Below are 19,817 nucleotides of genomic sequence, written 5' to 3' on the forward strand. Positions count from 1 at the left end.
ATGGCACCTTGAAGACCATTTATCAATGTTGTTCTCAGGTCTACACACACACCACACACACACACACACACACACACACACACACACACACACACACTTCAGTGAAAGACAGACCAAGCTACAACAAGATGCAAAGAAAAGGGGAGAAGGGCATTGTTGGCTTGTTTAGTATAACAGAATACTTGAGCCTGACTCCACATTCAAGGGCAAGGAAAGGAGTTGGTTTTGTTTGGGTTGTTGTTTAGCTCACACTTCTGGGGTGGTGTGGAATCACAATAAATATATCACAGTAGCAGGAATGTGTGTGGGACAGAACAAGCCCATGGCCAGACAGGAAACCAGAGAGTGACTCAGAGGTCAAGATGATTCTTATAATAACTTGATCTTATGAGAACAAAGTTAGGGTCTCATAGGAACTAACTCTTTCCGACCATGACCACAGCACCTCCACTAATGTAATGATTTGCAATTGAATCCTATCTTTCATAAAAGGTCCCCACCATTTCCCATCACTGCCACACCAAACACTATAATTCCAGAATTTGGGCCCTAGAGTGACAGTTTCAATGTCATCCCTGTCAACAGCTCATCTTAGTCGCTAACTGCTTCCATGGCCCTAGGCAGGCTCACTCCAGTGTGTAAGACACTGAGGTCTCTGCAGCTTTTCCCACCCTTCTGTAAGGCATGCATGTGTTAGCATATGCTTTCTCGATCTCCTCCAGCCTCATTGACCTAAAACAGTATATTTAAGGCTGTCACATATCAAAATACAACATGATATGCATGATACTACATAGCACAGTATGAACAATTGTGGGAAGAAATCTGATCCACTCATAATAAGTGCTACAATATTCAGTCTAGTGTGATCAAGTAGTCCCAACTACCACAGTGCCAAATCCAGGATTTAAGATGAGTAAAAATTGATGACACCCATAGTTATTTCTATATATCAGTGTCTTCATCAGAAATAGAGATGGGTAAACGGAATCTTCAAAGCCTTTAAAATTTTGGTTATTTTGTTAATTTTGTTGTTGTTGTTCTTGTTCTGGGCATTTGGCTTTTGGAGATAGTTCTCAGTGTGTAGCTGTGGCTGCCCTTGAACTCTGTGTGGAACAGGCTGGTTTCAAACTCACAGAGATTCACCTGCCTCTGTCTCCCAAGAGCTGAAATCAAAGGTGCATACCAGCACCTCTGGTGTGTTAACCACACTCTTCCAAAGGTTGTTTATGAGCTCTGTCTCAAAAGATCAAGGCTATTAACGGAAGCTACAGGGAAGCTAAATAAATAGAACCAGGTTCAAATTTACATAAACAATGCAAAGATCTGGATAGTGAGGACTACGTAAGTGTCTTCTCAACTTTTCCTGAAAGAAGTGGACTCCAGGGGAGAGATTGCTGACTCGACATCTTTCCCCCAGGTCTGTCTGCCAGGGAGAGATTGGTGATTTGCCATCTTTCCCCAGGCCTGTCTGCCAGTTTTGTGAAGGCTGCACAGCTGGATACGATGGAGAAAACACAGGGTGCTGCATCTGTGGAGGGTGGAGGGGTGGACTTGGGGTCTGTCTGCCTTCAGAAAAGACTCTCCTGTGTTGTCTGCAGATGTGACTGGCATTGATTTCAGTCTGTTGTAGCTTCCTGCTCTCTTTCGTTCACTCAGAAATGTGTGTTTCTTTGGTGTTTGTTATATGAGAAGCCCATTAGTGTTGAGTTCCAGGCGAGTAGGGTCAATATAAAGGCTGCCTAGACTTTATTTGCTTTCTGTTCCGTTACTCAGTTCTATGCTGCAACATTTAGGTAATGATAATATAGAATGCTAATCTACTGAGCTTTGGCAGTGAACCATGGAAGGGGTGCAGAAGATAGCGCTAGGGAACCCGGATGAACTCACTGAAATAGCAAACTTAGTGTGTGTGTTCGTGAGGGATACTTTAAGAAAATGAGATTCTGTTGCCTTAGGAAGAGAACGATTTTGTAAAGCTTGAGACAGTTTCCCCTCTTGGTATAAATAGATGACGTGCAGTGATCACTGTGTCCTGAGAATACTGTGGCACCTTTGGTCTTGGCTGTAACTTAAGGCCAAAGGGTAAGTTCAAAGGCTGTGCAGAGTAAACCTCACACGATTATTTATTGTGAGCCAGCTTTCTACCCTGCGCTTCTAAGGAAACTACCATGTTTGGAATCTTGAGAGTGAGCCCAGAGGTCACCAAGGACAGCATGCTGTTTACTTGGCAATGGGTTGGTTTCCTTAAGAATCTGGCCTTTTAGTGAAATGCTTGCCTGGGACACTTGGGTTCTTGAATATGATGGACCACGCTGGCTTCACTTCTGCCATCAGGCAAGAGATTTGGGGAGTAAGGGGGAGAGGTGTGTGGACACCAGAGAGAGTGGATCACAGAAAACTTGAATAATACAGTCGCTAGGTTTGTATCCTGGGGGAAGTTATTTAATATTTTGAAAATATTAGTTTTCCTACTTCTGTTAGTACCCAAAGACTAATGCTGCCTTCAACCTTGGTTAGAGAAGCCTCTTCTATTTATTTATTTATTTATTTATTTATTTATTTATTTATTTAGCCACACAAGGTAGTTAATATTGGAACTCAAAATGGATCAAAGTATTGAGAGCCATTGACTGCTGAGTGTTCAACCCTCTATGGGGACCTCTGTATCATTCGCTTTGAGGCTCAGGGAGCATCAATAAAACACATCAGCATGCAAGTGGAACAGATAGAAGTGTGGAAGACTGGGAAGTGCTCGCTCCGCAAAGCATTTTCTGGACATGCCATGATGCTGTGCTTGCAGCAGCTCACAGCAGCTCACAGCAGCTCACAGCAGCTCACAGCAGCTCACAGCAGCTCACAGCAGCTCACAGCAGCTCACAGCAGCTCACAGCAGCTNCAGCTCACAGCAGCTCACAGCAGCTCACAGCAGCTCACAGCAGCTCACAGCAGCTCACAGCAGCTCACAGCAGCTCACAGCAGCTCACAGCAGCTGGTGTTACCTGTACAGGGTGGGGTCTTGAGCTTTTCAACATGAGTAAGGCAGGATCTCCTGGGGGCCCACTCTTCTTGGGGGAACTACAGGCAGTTAATGGATACCGGGAGAGTCTGTTGTTTTCTTCAGTGGTCTAGTTGGGTTGATAAATCCCATAAACCCTTGTAAATAACTCCTCCCCCATGCTCATACAAGCAACCCTAATTAAACTCAGTAGAACACAATAAAAAAAAAGATGTGAAAACAGGAAGGAAATTTGTTTAAAAAAACAAAACAAAACAAAAAAAAAACCCAAAACAAATCAGCAGAAGGAGAAGCGAGTTAGGCCAACAAAGGTGAAAATGACCAAAATTATCACATATATGCATGACATTGCCAAATAGTGTTCTTAAAATATCGGTTTTTCTATATATTAGATGGATACACATGGAAATACTTTATGTGTGTAATGTGCTTGCTGAGCCTTTAACATTCAGTTTTGTAAAATTTATTATTAGCTTGTAAAAAAAATGCTGCAATAATCTATCAAATTTGTAGCTTTAGAGAATCCTTTAGAGAAAAGGATGTTGGTTAAATTTCTTTAAATAAAAAACAGAGGTGGATCTGATACACTGAGTTGTTGATATTAACACATTGTTTCACTATAATTATCATCTGGATATTTTAGTCTTATTCGTAATTAGACTTGCAAATTACAATTAGCAGAGGAAGGTGACAGTCACCAGGAATGACAACCAGAAAGCCTTGAGCTGTGTTCCTCACTGCGTGAAGACTGAGAGTCTGGTGGGATAACAATGGCCATGCTCCCTCTTCTTGTTTGGTGGCTATGCCAAATACCACACTTTGCACAAGAGGCTAATAAGAGTTTGTAGCCTGCAAACTCCATCATAAACCTAAGCTCGAAATGAGTAGAGCTAATATTTGAATCTGTGCGTGTGCATGCACGTGTGTGTGTGCGTGTATGTGTGCATGTGTGCAGGTCAGGCTTCACTTTTTGGTGTTGCTTCTCAGGTGCTGTCTACCTTGGTTTTGAGACAGAGTCTCTCACTGATTGGAACCTGTCAAATTGGAGAGGCTCCCTAGCAAACACGTTTCAGAGGCCCGCCTTTATCTTCTTCCCCAGCTTCAGGCTTGTGAATGCATTCTGCTGTGCTGGCTTTGTAACATGGGTTCCGGAGATGAAACTAAGTCTCCGTGTTTGAAAAACAAGCAACTGAAGCATCTCTCTTTTTCAGTCTGCTTTGCTGTGGTTTAGTTTGAATGACTCCTACCCTCTGTGAAAAAGAGATGACTTTGTGGAACCTGAGCGAGATAAACCAGTTAATCCTTGGACCCGTCATCGCTCCTTATGAAGTTCTGGAGAATAGCCATGTGTGACATAATTAATAGAGTTTTCCCTCACACTTCAAAGGCTGCATATAAAAATGGAGACACAGAGACCATGTGTGGTCCTATTTGCTTCTGTGGCTCCTGGAGTTCACTCAGCCTGTGCTTGACTTGTTTCAGGGACAGGGTTGGGGTGGGGTTGAGGGGGGCAGGGAGAGGTGTAGGGAGAGGGGAAGACTCCATTGGCTCAGAGGCTTGCTAAGTGCACTGCACACTTCTCTGCTGGAGAGTCCAGGAAGGCAGTCTCCTGGCAGTGAGGCTCTTGGTGATGCTGGCACTGCTGATTCTGATGATAAAATCCCAACCTTAATGTGGGACCAGCTGAACCCAGAAGAACAAATGAGCAGAGGGAACTTGCAAGTCCCAAGTTAAACAACAGGACTTGCTCATTTTTGTCATGGAAGTCCCAAATATTAGCTTTGTTTCTTACTGAGTTTCCTGTACAACAACCCTTTACTAATTGCCTGATTCTCCAGTGTCCTAAGATTTGAACCTACGACCTGGACCAACAGTCAGTGTTAACAGGAGATACGAAGCTAGGGCTGCAGAATGGCTTAGTAGTAAATTACTGAACTTTAGCCTAAGCATTAAAAATAGTAAAATAAAATAATATAATGGCATACTCAGATTAAGTGTCTTTGGAGAATGGCATAGTTACCGAATTAAAATGTGCATAACTTTTTCACCCTTACAATGGGTTATTTTTTGATCAGGAGACCTTTCAAGTCTTCAATCAGATATATTTTTGGCTGGTTTTGGTCTTCTAGGTAAGTCCTACCTAATCATGAAAGCCTGTGCACCTTGGACTGACAGGGACCCCAGCTTTCTTTCATGGAGCCTATTTATAGCATGAACCTATGTGCTGGAACATGCAGTGACAATTACCATAGACAGCCTGGCTCTATGCAGGTACCAATGGATGAATGATTCAGATCTGATGTCTACTTTTCCAACACCAACATTTAAGCATCAGGTAAAACCTCTAGAGCCATAACCCAGTTCTTAGGGAAATGTAGGGAGATGTTAATTGAGATTAACTCATTGCCTGACAGAGGAAGAGATTAAAACCAAAGTTAACTTGAGTTATAGAAAACAATTTGGCCAGGGGAGAGTGAATAGATGTTGATACAAACACAGCTCCTGTTTCCTGATTCTTGAGCTCTTTGTATTTACCGGGTAAGAATCTTGTGACTGATGGCCTGTCTGGGTAGCTGGGTGGAAATGAGTCTCCAGGTCTGTTGGGCATGAAGAAGAGGGAAACCAGCACACCCTTACTCCCGAGGCTCAGGCAAAGAGCATCATGATGGAATTAGCTAGAACTGAAAGCAGCGGCCACTGAGACTGTTGGGTGGTTGGAAGTCTCTGGGTTTCAGGACAGAAGACAATGTTGGCTCCGATCTCCTTGTCCTCACAAGGCCATGAAAGAACTATGCCGGAAGCTACTTCCTGTTTCCAAGGATGTGAGAGTACATGGAGATCTGTGAGCAGGGGAGTTTCCTTCAGGGTCTACAATGGGATGTGGAGGCCACTGCTTGGAACCAGAGGCCTCTGCTCTTAGAGAAAGCTTCCTCTTCCAGGGCCTGTGGGACTCCTGTGATTCTGGACCAGCACTGCTGCGCTCCCTAGTTTTGTTGGTTTGTTTTTGTTGTTGTCATTTGTTTTGCTTTGTCAACTTGATACAAACTCCAGTCATCTGAAAGGACAAAACACCAGCTGAGAAAATAGTTCTTCTTCCACAAGAACTGCCTGGAGGCAAGCCTGTGGGGCTGCTTTTTTTGATAAATGATCGATGTGGGAGGGTACAGCCCACGGTGGGTAGTGCTATCCCTTAGGTGGGTGGTTCAGGATCCAATGAGAAAGCAGACTAGATAAACCAAGAGGAGCAGACCAGTAATCAGATTCCTTCATGGGCTCTGCTTCAGTTCCTGCCTCCAGGATTCTTCCCGTGACCCTGGAACATGAGAGTACCTGAAATAAACCCTTTCCTCCTCAAGTAGAAACCCTAAGACACCCTATGAGCGGATAGAGGAAACCAGCTGTCTTCCAGCTCAGAGAACAGCCATTAAAACCAGCCATTAGCACCGCTATAGTGCTGCCAAGGGAGACAGAGAATATAAATAATTAAGAACAGCATCAGTGCATCTTTCTGGATGTGGAGCCGTGGCTTCCCATGTCCAATTTCAGGAAAATAATTACGGAAGAAAGTCTATACTGAAATGTGTACATGTGGTCCAAGGTCCATGTCTATTAAATATGTCAAAGCATGAGGTCAAACACCCAGCTGGTGAGACAAAATTCTCCTGGCTGTGCTGGACTCCGGCTGCAGATCATGCGGCTCTTTGGGAGCTCTGGGGCACTCTTCCCATTAGTGAAAAATTCTCACAAAACCCTGCTTAACTCTAACACTGTTACACCAAAACATTGGTAATTATATTTTGACATATGAATTTAGGGCGTGATATATGTTCACATCATAGAACATTTTTGTAGAGAACATTTCATTTCTTCAATAGAACATGTAAATATATAGATAAATATATTTCTTATCTCAATAAAATATTTATAGAAATTATGCACATAATCAAAAGAAACTCTCTTTTTTCTTTTTTTTTGAGACAGGGTTTCTCTGTGTAGTCCTGACTGTTCTGGAACTCACTAGGTAGACCAGGCTGGCCTCCAACTCAGAAATCTGCCTGCCTCTGCCTCCCAAATACTGGGATTATAGGCGTGCGCCACCACTGCCTGGCTCAAAAGAAACTCTTAATAAGTTACAACTTACACAGGTTACAGTCTCATTCTACTCCAATTGAAAATTAAGAAACACACAATGAAGTGAAAATTTTAAAATATTAAAGACATAGTAGTCCAAAGATCTTGGGAAATTGAATCCTTCTAAAACAACGGAGTGCAAATAAAATGGTAGAGCAGAGATAATTTTTAATGAAAAATTGAATCCTTCTAAAACAACGGAGTGCAAATAAAATGGTAGAGCAGAGATAATTTTTAATGAAAAATTTATAAAACCATAACATACACATAAGAATTAAGAACAAGATACAAACAACAACAATAGCAATCCCCTGAAGTAGATCAATAGAAGAGACTGTCTGCCATTGAAAAGCCTACAGTCAGATGAACTCAGTGTTGAACTTAAGAGTTATTAAAGGAGATCCTTCCAATCTTATTTTAATTATTATAGGTGTTAGAAATAGGAGTGCTCCTTGGATAATTTTGTGAAGTCAGCATAACAATACCTGCAAAAGCAACAGCAGCCTCTGAAAAGACAGATCTGCTTTCTTCCTAGTATAGATGCCAAAGACACGAGAAACACGCCAAAGGCTACGACAGAGGAAGAGTGTCCACTCCAAAGTGGGCTTTAACAACGGAAGGAAATGCTGCTCAGTTCAAGAAGTCTGGCTACATACAGATTACCAGCCATTATCAATAGGTTGTGAAGGGGAATTTAACAGAGGGCAAGTCAGCAGAGGAAAAGGAAATGCTAAGCAAAATAGGAAGCAAATGAACACAGTTAGGGAAGGCACACTAATAACAGTTTATGTACAAAACATTAAGTCTTTACCCATCATGGGGAGTCAGTCACACAAGCATCTCTATAATCACGTACACTGGCATCTCTAGCAACCAATGAGACAAAGGGATTCATGACAGAAAAGAGATGAAGTTACCTTTCCTGAATATATGCCTCCCCACTTTTTAGAAAATTCTCTTGAGGCTTCCATGATGAAACGCGACCTTTGGTTGCATTGGATAAACAAAATAAACTGCAGAGAACACTGGCCCCTGCCTATCTAGGGAAATAGCACTTAGTGATTTGGGAAGAACATTCGATTCAGAAGATAGATGTTGTATGTAACATTCTGAGGTGAGTCCAGTAAGAAAGGTACAGGGCGCAGAGCATGAAAACTACAAACACCTATCGCCTTCTAGGTGAGAAATGACAGTATTATAAACACGTCAATTCTCCAAAAATTATACACATATAAAACAATTTGAAGCACTATTTTCCGTAAGAGGGCTCTCTGGGTAAAGGCACTTGCTATGAAGCTTGCTGACCTAAGTCTGACACCCAAGACCACATGCTGGAAGGAGAAAAATCACTCCTTTAACGTGTCTCTGACCTCCATACGGGTGCTGGGTCATGCATACATAAGTAAGTGCAATAAAGTAATATTGAAAAGAACACAGAAAGCTGTCCTACACGCAGTAGATACATTTCTAGTTAGTTTAAATAACTATTTCTTGTTCCCTGTTCAGTTAATGGTTGGGGTAAAGAGTTAAGTCTGGAAGACTGGAGAGACTGGCTGAGGAATAGGGAGACACAGACAATGGAGGGAAGACAGAAGGGGTGGGAGAAAGAGAGGAGAGAGAGGGAGATGGAGGAAGGGAGAGGGGCTCTCCATTATTCTTGTTTTGCTTGACCCTGAGCCCTTGAATCAACTAAGGGGCATCACAAAACAGAGATTCCAGATTTCGTCCTAAGCTCCTGAGAGAAACTGCACAAAGCTTTCGGGAGTCACTGGCTAGATGCATGCTCAACTATCACCCATTTCAGACTCTGAGAACCTAAACAGTGTTTCCCATGAGAGCCTTAGCATCTAATCCTCATGTGAGAAATGACTCATCTCTCTCAGAAATTAACGGTGCAAATAGATGTCAAACTAAGTATGACTGAACACACTGGTGTCAACCTCTATGCCCAACACTTGGTAGGCTGTCGGAATTCACAGCGAGACTGTGTCAAGAAACCAAAAATAAATACACAAGTATGAAAGAGATTGGCATGGAACTCACGGCTTGCTTTCTGAGCGGCAGATTACCACAATGGTAGGTGAGGGGGATGCCAGGCCTTGGCTCAAGCTGGAAAGCAGCTTCTCGACTAGGGTTGCCGTTTTTATCTAGTGGTTTCCTTTGTCTCTATGATGGATGGGTTGTAATATTTACCCCAGATACACAAATCATTTACTAAGTACTAGCTCAAGGCAGACCAGGAAAACCTACACGATTCACATCTTCAACTGAGAATTTGGGATGGCGCAAACGTTGGCCTCATCTGACATGTATCAGAGACGGAGTGAATATGCTCTGATAAGCCTTCCGCATTGAGCAGCTTACCACGACTTAATTTTGTCAAAGGCATCAAGCACTGTGTTCACCTTTCTTAGCATCATTTCAAAGCAACACTTTTAAAGATTCTCAGATCATGCTTGTTTGTGAATACAAATGAATTTGCCTCACTAACTGACATGTAAGTAAAGTTTAAAGCAACCATGGATAATAGCTATCCTTCCCGTAAGTCAAGCTTGGTTCACCACAGAAAGTCTTTTCTCTCCCATGTCTGACCTGTCTTTTTTTTTTTTTTAAATCAGTATGTTTTTATAATAATACAGAATATAATGGAAGTTATGAGACTTGAGATAGCCACAGAGTCGTATTTTATATATAAAGGCATGGTATAGGTGGAACCTATACATATTGTGGAATTTCCAAGGCTGTTTCAAACCTATTATTACACTAGTAGCTACATTCATTAAGAGCTTAGCCTACATGAATTACTTTACATATTAATTATAATCACCTCAGCCATAAAGTTACTGAAATTCTTCACATTTTATGACCTGTCTTTTGTCATGAGGATTAGAGAAGTAGCTCATAGATGTAAACCTCATGTACTTATCTTAGAAAATGATTTTTCCCCTTTATGGCCCTACTGTATCTTTAGGTTTTCAGGACATTGAAAAAGAATAGGGGCGCAGGATCTGTGACACCCTACCCCCTTCACTTTGACAACTTCCCAAGTTTTCATAAAACATTCCCTTTCTTCATTCAGAGACATATGTGCTAAGAACATCAACTTTCAAATAGGTGGCTAGAGATGACACAAGACCACCAGGTCCCTAGGTATTCATAGGCCACATCCCTTCTTTCTATATATCTATTTCTATCTTTAGGCATCTCTTGAAATCTTTTGCTGCCACCTTTAATAGGGGAACAGTTGAGTGTGTCGAGAGCTGCACCTATCTGAGACTGAGGCCATGTGCCCTGTGTTGAAGCTGTTGGCTTCTCTAGGGAGCCGGCTCTCTGGGTTCCCCAGCAACGCCGGGCTCTAGGGATATCGGCTATGCTTATGATGACGCGCAACGTCAGTTTACCTTATCCCAATAGCACACCATACGGAAAAGCAACAACGTCTGTTCCTAAGTCCTGTACATGCTGTCTTGAGCTTCAACGTTGGTAGTGACTCTCCCTCTTGCTTGAGATTGGAAGAATGGTGGCCTGACGTGTACGTGTAGTGTGAGGTGTAGGCAGAGAGTAATGATGGTGTAAGACTGGCAGCGCGATCCTCACCCTCACGGAATGCTCCATTGAGCTGCTGACCTTGATGTTCCAGCAATTCTGGAAAACATCCATTTACCCCTTTCTGGTCTCCTTTTCCACACCAGGGTGACATCCATCTTAGATACCCAAATATCTCTTCTCTATCATAAAACCCAGTTTTCACAACGGTCAGACTCACACCCAGGTCCCAGTGATAGCTATGTTAAGGCTTACAGTGTATTTCCCCGACCCCCCACCCCCAGTGTTAAGTCCAGATGTCAGCGTCTGTTCTACACCAGTTAACGCCCCATCTGAAAACCAGAAGCATTCCCACTGATCTCAATAGGAGTAAAGTAGCAAGGGAAGGCTAGAATTGAAAATACTTCCACTGTAATGTTCATGTAAGTGCTCAATTGGTGTTGGCTTATTCAAGGGGCCAGTTTATTCCAGAAACAGTAACTTTAAGTTGTGAAATTTCATTTTATTTGGGATATATAAAGCACCCCACCATAGTCTTAGTTTATAGGTAACTGCCAATTTTCTTCTAGATGGAGAGCTCTACAGTTGGTTGTTAACCATTGTGTTCTGGAAACGTACATGAGTCTGGCTGGGCACGAACTGTGGAAGTCACAGAAATTTCATGCTTATGAACTTTCCCCATCCTGTGAGGTTCATCTCATGTGAGATAACGATTATTTTCGGGTTACCAAGACAGTAATCATGAACGGAAATGGACTGAAGTCATGAACAAGAAAAGCACAATTATTCTTGAATTTTTTCTGGACTTTATCATAGCTCTGTCCAAAGTGTCTACCCCTTCAATATACGTTTTCCAACTTCCGTGTTGAGATTTTGTTAGTGGGCTCTAAGCTCCTCCGACATCCTGATGCAAGGGCGCTCACTTGATCTTACTAACTTTCAGGTTGACTTTTGATACTCTATTATTATTATCTAAATATAGCTAAATAGTAATAAAAGACCAGAAGAGCCCCTTTGCGAGATCTAAGGCACTCCTATGTGTTAAGCTGACATGTGGACTTGGGACCTGGTGGTCTGGGTCACAAGATGAAGAAGGTGGCCCAGATAGGTGTCAGGCCAGCTCCCCTAGCATCCCCTTAGGAGGGGACGGCACCCTGGAGCTTGGGTTGCTAGGTCCTCTGTTAAAGGCGTTCTGAACGCTCCCTGAGCGGGACCAAGAATAAGACGGGGTGAGGGGTGCCCTGGAAAGCCCAGCTCATTCTTCTGCATACCTAGATGAGAAGCCATGAGTCCAGGAGGTCCTTAGCTCTCAGGACTAGTTGTGGGTAGAGGTCCCTTCTTTTCCTTGGTTTCTTCTGCCCGTCGCCAGTCCTCCCGAGGTTCTGGTGCTTGTACCTCCATGCACGCTGCGCACCCCTGGGCGCAGTGGGCAAATGGTCTGGCCCATCGGTAGCTACCACCCCCTTGGGCACGACAGCTGCTCCAGCTGCTCCTGGTCGGGTCGAGCTTCTAAGCTCTGAACCGCGGCTGCCCCGGGCGGTGGGCGAGCTGAGGTGATCCCAAGACGACCCGCGGGGTGGACCGACCGGGGAGCCGCCAGCCGCTGGCGGGGAGTGTGGGCCACCGAGGGACCGGCCACTGGATCCAGCCAGAGAGGTGCCTCAGCTGTGAGTACCTGCCCTTGCCCCCGCCCCTCTCCTCCACACCCCAGGTCGCTGCGCCCATTCCCTCCAGTCCCTGTCCTGGAGACTTGCCAGGGTGGAAGCGGCTGAGGAGGGCGGCTGCTGCCAGGCTCATGATTCAGCATCATTGGCGCCCAGTGGTTTGGGCAGAAGGAGGAGGGGATTGGACCGGATTATTTGTGGGGTCCCACTTCAGTTTCTAGACTCTCTGGCAGGATGAAGTGGGCAGAGCTCCCAGTCCCCCGCTGGGTTGAGCTGTCATGATATTCTGTCCCCAGCCCCAGTGTCAACCTCCTTGAGCAAAGCATGTTGTGTATTCTTGAAAGTGTGTCACTGAGATCTCTTTTCCCACACGTCTCCTTTCTCCACTTCTCATCCCACTAGACATCCACTTTATCTGATATCAAAACATCCCCCCAAACTGAATTTTTTTTAAATAGAATTTGTCTTATATTCAGCATTGGTTTGACGGATTCAAAAAAGAAAAGATGTATAGGAATCATGAATAATATCATATATTAGGCATGTGTGTGTGTGAGATCGAGTTGAATTATCACATCAACTCAGAACCAGTTCTGGAAAGTGAGGAAGAGAGAGCTTAAATTACAATCTCAAGGTCACAGAACAAGAATTTGAATCCAGATCTCCCTCTCTCCAACATCCGTGAGTCATCTACTGTATCAGTCAGTGTTGGGTCCACTTATGCACTATTAGATATTAAGTATAATATTAATTTTCATAGTAGTCTCAAACACTAGTGACTGCAACCTGTAAACTTTCTGCACATTGCCCTGCGATCCTGTGCGAAAAAGTCCATTTCTTTAGCATCTAGAAAAAAAAATGTATATTTGGATAACACTCTGATGGAGAGCTGGGCCCGAACCAGAGATGCCCAACCTGCTTTTGGGTGGTGCTGGATGCTCGAGCCTAGGGAGAATCAATTAGCAGCACAGTAAGCAATCTGGAAATGGCTACTTAGTTTTTGGGTAACATTCAAAGGAAGAACAGTGATCTAGCTTAGGGGGTGGGTGCGAGACTGAATCATGCACAGCAGGGTGATAAATAAGCCGAGACTCAAGTGATGCTATTTGGCTTGTCACACCTTTGGGAGTTGGCATAGCAGGTTTATATGTTAAGGAGCTCAACTCTAGAGAAGGTTTGAGGTCATCCGGTAAGTGCTAGCATCCGAACAGGCACTTACTCTTAAGTGCTTGCTTCTCTTACTTTACTAAATAAAACATGTATGTGTTACAGTAGGATGGAGTCATGAACAGTGGGAAGTGCTTTTGTTAGTTGATGCTCTGCCCTCCAGAGTCAAATCATACTGACCTTGTGTGCTCCTTCTGCAAAAATAGTGGACACCAGGTCTCTCCTTCTCCTCGAGCAGGTCCTTTGACCTGATTTCATTTATGATTTATGGATTATCTCTTTAAGATGTGTGACTCTTGCTGATGTCGCCGGTGTTAGGTTGCTAATGTACAGATGGTGTGGATTTCCAAGTCCCGGCAGAGTGTTTGATGGCACACAAGAACACAGCCATTTAGTCCATCACTTCTGAAGCACTGAACCAATTGATCTGGAGAGGTTTTTTTTTTTTTTTTTTTTTGGTTAAAGGGGATATTAATAGACTAAAGCCCACGGTCTAAGTAAGGACATAACATGGGGACAAAGATTTATATTTGTTGTTCAGACAAAACCTGTAAGAGAAGCTGGGCCCTGTGTGTGGTCTTGTGATTTCTAGAAGGTCATTTTATGTGTTATTTATATTCTGCACCTTAGTGAGGCATATTGCAACCCAATCAGTTTGATCCCCAGAGGAACCTCAGAATTGATATGAATGAATAAGCAGAAATTGATTATTAATGCTCCAAAAGCAGAAAATGGAAAATGCATGTCCTACGAGTGATGTCATAGGTAGGATTTTTAAACAGCAGGCTACAATTAGATGATACCACTGAGGGCATGAATATAATGCAAGCCCGGCTGTAGAATTCTACTTCCCCTTTGCCTCTGTATGTATTTGACCAGGAACTACTGAAAAGCATCTAAATTTTTGACTTCTAGAAACTCCAGGTCTAGCTGAGAGGTATTGACATACTCAGAAATAATGAACTGAATGACAGAATGGGCTCAGTGTTGGCAGGTGATATAGCCTTAGGTGCTATAGCAATACCAGAAGAGAAGAGGGGACCCACAGAGAAGAGGGGACCCACAGAAGTGCTGTGGTTGGTCAGATGGCCAGAGACGTCTTCATGCACAGAAGTGAATTAAGTGACGATCTGAAACTTCGACTGATTTCCATAGCTAGAGAAGCTGTCAGCTGAGATGTGCTAGGCTTTAGTCTGTGAAGAACTTTGAATGTCAGGCATGAGATCTGTTTCTGATGTGGTAGCCACAGAACTAGTAGAGATATTTTTAATCAGAGTGAGTTTTTCTTGCTCATGTTTCTCATTTCCTTTGCCTTAGTAACCTTCAATACTCTTGCAGAAAAATGAAATCCTTTTGGACACTAAAAGAATTATCAACTAAATGCAGGAAAAAATTCAGTGAAAATAAAATATTTTCCTTCTAATGAGAGTCACTCTTTAAAAATTTTACCCATTGTACAATTATTAAAAAAATGGAGAGTATAAGAATATAAATAGATAGCATACTCTTACCAAGTAAAGATAACCATTGACAACATTATTTGTGTTTGGTTTTAACTGTGATAAGTTAACTGTTACTGTATTTTTTAAACTTTTACTCTTTAACACTAGTTTTCACCAAATTATAAGTGAGGACTAAACATTTTAAATGCCTGCATAACTTTTCATGAGGTAGACATACTAAAATTTCCTAATCATCCCCCTTGTCAGTATCTTTTTTTTTGTTTGTTTGGTTGGTTTTGGTTTTTTGGAGACAGGGTTTCTCTGTCTAGCCCTGGCTGTCCTGGAACTCACTCTGTAGGCCAGGCTAACCTCGAACTCAGAGATCCACCTGCCTCTTCCTCCCAAGTGCTGGGATTAAAGGCGTGCACCACCACTGCCCGGCTCCTTGTCAGTATCTTATTGATCATAATCATGACATCGTGGTGAACATTTTGATGCATAAACTTTTTTATCTAGAAAATTAATTCTGTAGGCTAACATCTCTGGAGAAAGGGTTTGGACTCTTCAAACTAGACAATTTCAACACGTTTTGAATCTCTACTAAAGTTTACATGTTCAATTTGAGTTTATTTTTAAAAATGCAAGTCATGTCTGTGGTTTCTCAGATCACGTTGTTTCAGGTAACTCAACTTTTCATTAGAACAAGTAACCAAATCCTAAGAACCCAGAGAAAGGTGGGATTGAGAACTAAAGAAAGAAGATGTAATTAAAGCCAGGGAGCAGCTTTGATGAGAGAAGGGGGTGTGTGTCTGTCCAGAGAAGAGGCACCTGTAATAGAGGATTGTCAGCTTCTAGGGATTCGTTTGTGGGCCCGAGCCCACAACTTTCCCCCTAGTAGAAACCATATCCTGAGACAGTCTCCTGCAGACTTTTAGCCTTTGTTCTCCTATGTCAGATTCTCAGGTCTTTAGCTTTGGTGCCCTAGTAATGCTGGGCACAGATTGAAGCTGTCTCAGTCCATAACTTAGAGAATCTGTGACCTATGCCACACCACCACTCTTAGCAGAAGCTCCCACTACAAAGTCCACATGTACCTAAGAGGCACATTTGGTGGACCTTGAAGGTCCCTGTTTGGCTCCTGGTGTACGTTTGTCAGAGGTGACCTTTGAGCAGAGTGGTGGCTGGGAGATGCGTTACATGCTCAGTGTCTCCCCCCAACACTTAGATTCTTACCTCATTTCTCACCAGAGAAAAAAATTCCTCCATGGAGGAGACCGCGCCTCAGTTTTCCTTATGTGTTGAAAAGCCACATAACATTCCCTCCTTATTAAGAGTGAGACAGGAACCCAGGGTTGAGATGGTGTTTTATCTGGGTTCTTGATTTATTCTCCAGAGTTCTTCATTGGGCTTCCCTTGGGATCTACTTCCATCCTTCTTGCTTGGGTCATGAGCCTGGGGCTCCACTGAGGTGGTTGGCTGTGAAGTGTCTCTGGTGCTTGTAGAAGGGGAGTCAAGGGACATGACGGCCCTGAAGGACACACTTAGGACCTGAAGCTTGTTCTGAGATGAGCCAGTCTTGAAGCAATGAAGACTAGAGCATTGTACTGCAAACCACAGTGAAACTTGACCTTCCTCTTAGGCCCCAAGAGATGATTTCTGATGGAAGCCGGGCTCTCAAGGACCTGAGGATTTTAAGCTGAATTTGCCTTGGTTAGTTGGAGCCTATTATAAAAAAGTTGGCTTAAGTTCTTAGGAGCTTCAAGTTCCTTTCCACTTATCTCAGGCATTGTTCGTCAAACATAGAGTGGGCTTAGCAGTCTTGAAAGTTTAACTAGGTTTAACTATTCATTCCCCTTTCACCTTTATTTCCTGTTGGACATTTAGCTCTGACCACATGGCCATAATTACTGTATACCATTAGTGACAAAGCCCAGACATTGGGCTCCTCTAGACTGTAAGGCATGCGTAGATGGGTGATGTGTTAATTTCCCCCTTTCATTCTCACATCTTTTATTGAAATCACCTGGTTGGTTGGCTGATTTTTTTCTCTCTTCTTCAGGCTTTAGAATTCAGTGATCAAGAACTCACTGGAGTCTTTTCTCAGGGTGCCCCAAAGGTCTCTGGAATTGCTTACTTCCCCCTTCCCCCCGAAAATAATGGTATTGTAGATATGCAAACCTGCCATGTTGGCTGCTGGTTCTAAATTGTTGGGACACCCAAGCTTCCAAACCTGTGGGGTTATTTTTTGTCCCTCTGCCTAGCCATGTGAAATGAAACATTCTATTTGACAAAGGGCTATTTTTGAACAATTCTAGCTCTTTCACCCACTGCTTTGTAAAGTGTGAACTGGTACCACGGCCGATTCGACAAGCTGAAAATAGCCTGGTTTCTTTTTTAAACTTTATTTTATGTTGAAAGTTCCTCCCTCCTCTGTTAGCGTTGGCTGTCTTTTAAAGCAAGCAGGTCATCTGTAGATTAGATGGCGAGGGAACAGTAATCGAGGCAGCATCTCCAAGAGCGTTCCTTGGCTGTAGGTCGTTCCGTGGCTGGCTTGGGTACATCCTTTAGGCACTCTCATTAAGGGTAATTCCATCTCTCTTTTCTAAGTATTCTTACTTGACTTGTATGCAGAACGTAATTGGCATAGCCCTACTATATTTAAATGTGGAATATTGGTAAGAAAAGCAACTGTAGGTTTGAGTCACTGCATTTCCTTGAAACATCTTAATGTGTAATTTTGTCATAATTGCAAGTCTACTCTTCAGATGACCCATTAGATAAAACATATGGACACATGTAACATCTGGAGTGATAACTGGAGGAGCAGACTAGTTAGCTTGGTTCTTTGTCTGTCACAGTCTGCCACTAACTAATGGCCCTGGGATAGTCCTGGGAAGGGATAAGATGGAAAGTGACCCCTTCTCTGTAGTTGGTTGGTTTAATATTCATGAGCCATCTGTGAGTATATTTACTTAGTTTTAGTTTTGATCACATCCATGGAGTAATCATGAGTGACATAATCGACAACTCTATGGTTGGCAGCTATTGTTTTGTCCATTTTAACAATGTGAAGAATAGAACGAAAGAGACACAAAGCAAGCAAACATTAGCCTACAGAGAACCAGCACCTGGCCCATATCTGTCCCTCAGATACATAGCACGATACCCGCTGCTAGCACTTTATATGAAACGAAGACAGTGACCTTCACTGGTTTTTATTGATAGTCTTCTTTTGGTTTTACTTCCTTTAGGGCACTTGGGAAAAACTTCACTTATTGAACACCGGTGTGGTCAAGAGCGCACATTTAAACCCATTAGTTTTGGAAAGTATAAAATATCATTTCTAGAACTCCACAGAGATGAGTTGAAAGAAAGCAGGCATCTTGAGTGCGAAGGGAGGGTGCAAGGGAAGGCCTAGTGCTTCTCAGAATCAATGCGCTTGGGCCAGAGAGGACCAGCACCTATCAGAATCAACGCGCTTGGGCCAGAGAGGACCAGCACCTCTCAGAATCAATGCGCTTGGTCCAGAGAGATGGCTCATCAGGCACAGTGCTTGCTTCACAAGCCTCGGGACCCAAGTCTGTACTCTCAAACCCATGTGAAGGTGGAAAGAGAGAAATTACTTCCTAATGGTCCCTATGATTCTCCCATGTGTGCCTTGTGCATGTGTGACCTTCCTATAACAGTGTGCACAGGTACATACAGCAATATATAAACTGTTTTAAAACTTAAAAAAATTAGGTTCTATATCTGAGCAAAAGCCTTTTCACTTGTCTAAAACTGATACCAAACAAACATTTGGTGTAATGAAGTGGTTGCTATTACATATGTTTTGGGTTGTCATTTTGGAAGCAGAGGAATTTTATTTTTAAAGCGTTTATTTGGGGTGTGTGCCTCAAGAGCTATCTTTATCCTTGACTCAGTATTAAGTATAACATGTATTCCTCGTTGGTTAAGCAGAGCATATGTGCTTCCATTTGGTACTTAATCATTTGTGGATTTGGTTTCCAGAGCAGGCAAGGGATAAGAACAAAACAGATAGGAGATGCATGAAGGTTGAAAAGCAGTTTCTACTGGGAGTAACTTTAAGGAAACGCACGTGGGGGAGGGGAGATGGCTCAGTGCCCAGGTCATCATGCTGCTCTTCCAGATGCTCTTCCCCAGATGTGGTTCCTAGGCGCCTGAGGAGACAGCTCACAATTGCTTATAACTCCAGCTCCAAGGGATCTAACATGTCCTTCTGCCTTCTGTTCTCACAGGCACAAGCCTCTGCAGAGAGACAGACAGACAGACAGACAGACATACACACAATTGAAAATAAAACATCTCAAAAAACCTCATAAAACCCCCCAAAAGTGTACTTAGTACTATTGAATATAGAGATTTGGATTCCCCAAGTAAAATTAGCTGATGATACAGAAATGAATCATTTGTCTTTTTACCTAATTGTACATCTCATGGCAATATGAAAGTGATGGTAGTATTTTATAATAATAATAATAATATAATAATAATACAGTAGTCACTGCTTATCTAGGATGTCATCTTTCATGGTTTCTTTTACAAATGGCCAACCATGATCTAAAGAACATTAAATGGGAAGTTCCTGAAATAATAGTTCACAGTTCGGAGTAGTGTTGTCCCAAAGGGTGCAGGCAGTGATGCTGGTGACTTAGATATGACAAAAAGAAGTAGCAAAATACTCTTCCCAACTGGCAAGGCAAAAACTCCCAATAAGAAAAAAAAAACATCGTGGGCAGAGATCACCATGGCCTGCAGTACAGTGAGATGTGAATGAGCACATCTGTGTACCTTTTATGGATTGAATTGTTGGGTTGTCAATCATGG

General features: G+C 42.9%; 1 protein-coding gene across 3 annotated transcripts in view; it reads left to right on the top strand.

Moving 5' to 3' along the window:
- The first annotated feature begins 12,129 nt into the window (after positions 1-12,129).
- Positions 12,130-19,817, top strand: part of Ttll7 (tubulin tyrosine ligase like 7) — a 128,940-nt gene continuing 121,252 nt past the window's right edge. For 2 of the 3 annotated variants that reach the window (XM_021157823.2, XM_021157824.2), the window contains exon 1: positions 12,130-12,363. The gene's annotated coding sequence lies outside the window, so the exon portion shown is untranslated. The remainder of the gene's footprint in view (positions 12,364-19,817) is intronic. The other variant, XM_021157826.2, reaches the window with a different exon arrangement.

Source organism: Mus caroli, chromosome 3, assembly GCF_900094665.2.
Source record: "Mus caroli chromosome 3, CAROLI_EIJ_v1.1, whole genome shotgun sequence".
NCBI classification, from domain to species: Eukaryota; Metazoa; Chordata; class Mammalia; order Rodentia; family Muridae; genus Mus; species Mus caroli.